A 2,356-nucleotide genomic window follows, 5' to 3' on the forward strand; every position below is an offset into this window, starting at 1 on the left:
TTTGTCTCAGCTTCCTCATCTGTGAAATTAACTGGAAAAGGAAATGGAAAATCACTTTAATGTCTTTGCTAAGAAAACCCCAAATGGGGTCATGAAGAGTTAACCACAACTGAAAGACAGCTAAACATCAAAAACTATACCTAGTTAGATTTCATTTTAAAAGCTTCACTTCCTCCTAAAATTGCCAAAGGCTTTTTTAAGATTTTCAGACCCATCAGTTTCTTAACTGAAATTTTTTTGCTTTGCTTTGCAAATGGTTGGGGGTGGGGGGCAATTACAGGAATAAATCTAAAGTTAAGGAGCAATGTGATTATTTTTTACCTGCCTAGCTATATTCTTGCCCTCCAGGAATTCAAATCTTTTCAGTGTTTGAATACTATAGTTAGAATAACACAAATGATATAGATGGCTTAGACTTTGTGTAATTTTCTGCCTAACTTTTGTATAGTGCTGGACATATTGCACCTAAATTCATTATTGGTATTTAGATTTCTCCACCCAGTGTCCGCAGTCTATTGGTGGTAACTGTTGGCACCTCCCTTATTCCCCAGATTAAAACTGCTCCAGGATCCAGTTGCTCTCTAGTTCCTCATCTCCTAGAACTTAGGTCAGAGGACCTCACTTAAATGTGTACCATTAATGCTAAGCTAAAGGATACAATTAGTTCAAACTGCAAGCATTTAATAAAATGTCATAGTAAGAAAAGTAATAAAAAATTTTTCCCCTTATAAACCTCTCCAGGTCAGGTGCTTCTTCACTCCAGACAAAGAATTCTCCTACACATATGGTATAGCACATTTAGAAAGAGGAGGCACATGTAGGGAATGTAGTGGAGGGAACATTCATGTAAGAAACACAAAGAGGAACAATCATCTCTTATGCTTCTGATGCTGAAGAGGTACGTGTGTGGGGGGTGATGTGTCAGTTGAATCAATCATCTGAGCCCACTTAAAGTAACTTAAAAGATACTCTAGTCTTGATACCTTATCAGATGAGATCCCTGCTGAATCAATTAATCATTGCAATTCATGCAAATGTGAAAACCTGGGTAATAAAGATGGGAAGAAAGAGAATGCTTTAGGTCATTGGATGAAATTAAATAAACCAGTCCCGTTCTCTAAACTTGGGCCCATTTTCTTTCTTTCTTTCTTTCTTTTTTTTATTCCAAATATTTTAATAAGAGTTCTCTGCTAGGCATTTAAAACACCAGTTTGTGAGGATAAACTCCATTGAAAAGAGAGAATACAGAACGCAGATAGCCACGGAGCTGAGGAATTTTCTTGATTTGGGGCAGGATCTGTGAGTCCACTGTTTTCTGATCAGCCTTGCGCTGCTCTGTAATCTCGTATTTCTCTTTTTCTGTATCAAAAATCTCTCCTTCTTGGTTTCTGGGTTTATGGAGCCTCTTCTTCTTGAAGTAAGCATCAGTAAGATGATTTGGAATTTTTACACCTGATAGGTTAACCCTGGTAGACATGGCAATGACAAATTTCTGATGGGTCCTTCTCAGAGAAACACCGTTGATGCTCAGGGGTTGATGCTCACCAGTAGCAAGCCACTAGCCAGATGCTTCAGGGAAACCACTCGCTTGCCCCTGTGGCGGCCAGTGAGCATGATCAGAACGGTGCCTGGGGTGATGCTAGCTCGAAGTCTCCTCACATGCTGGCTGAAGGGCTTTTTGCCATGACTTAGCAGCTTTCTAGGCACATCTTCAGTAGGGTAATACCTAGGCATTTTGCGAAACTTTACCACACAGGTTCCTCTGTTCTTATCGCCACCAACTGGCTTTGAGATAATAGCAGGTACCTTCTCTTTCTTTTCCCTTACAATTCGGGTTTTTGGTGCAGCTTATTTCTGCTAGTACATGACTCTCCGGGAATACATTGCAGACCTGGAGTACCTACTAATCCCCTGGGCCAGGACTGGATTCCGACTGAAATGCTTTCGAGGCTTTTTCACCACATTTTCAGCCACATCTTCCATTTTGCTCTCCTTCTTTTCCTTTTTCACCTTCTTTTCCTTTGGTTCCTTTGGGCTTTTTGTCCACCATCTTGAGAGATGGGAAAGAGCTTGGGCCCATTTTCTTCTGGACTCTGTATATACTAGAAGCACAGTGTCTTCCAAACTTTTGGGGGATATTTGGTACCAACTCTTACTATAAACATATGTATATATATGTATATGTGTATATATATGTATATATACATATATATACACACACATGTGTATATATATATATGTATGTATCTATCAGTTCAGTAAATAAGTGTTTCTAAAAACTAAATTTAGGGGGCAGCTAGAGGGTGCGGTAGATAGAGCACTGGACTTGGCATTCTGGAAGACTCATCTTCCTGAG

The 2,356-nt window shown here is 39.6% G+C and overlaps 1 pseudogene; it reads right to left on the reverse strand.

Moving 5' to 3' along the window:
- Positions 1-1,170: 1,170 nt before the first annotated feature.
- Positions 1,171-1,998, reverse strand: LOC140531673 (large ribosomal subunit protein eL6-like; annotated as a pseudogene).
- Between the last annotated feature and the right edge of the window lie 358 nt (positions 1,999-2,356).

The sequence above is a fragment of the Notamacropus eugenii genome, chromosome 3, assembly GCF_028372415.1.
Source record: "Notamacropus eugenii isolate mMacEug1 chromosome 3, mMacEug1.pri_v2, whole genome shotgun sequence".
In the NCBI taxonomy this organism is placed as follows: domain Eukaryota; kingdom Metazoa; phylum Chordata; class Mammalia; order Diprotodontia; family Macropodidae; genus Notamacropus; species Notamacropus eugenii.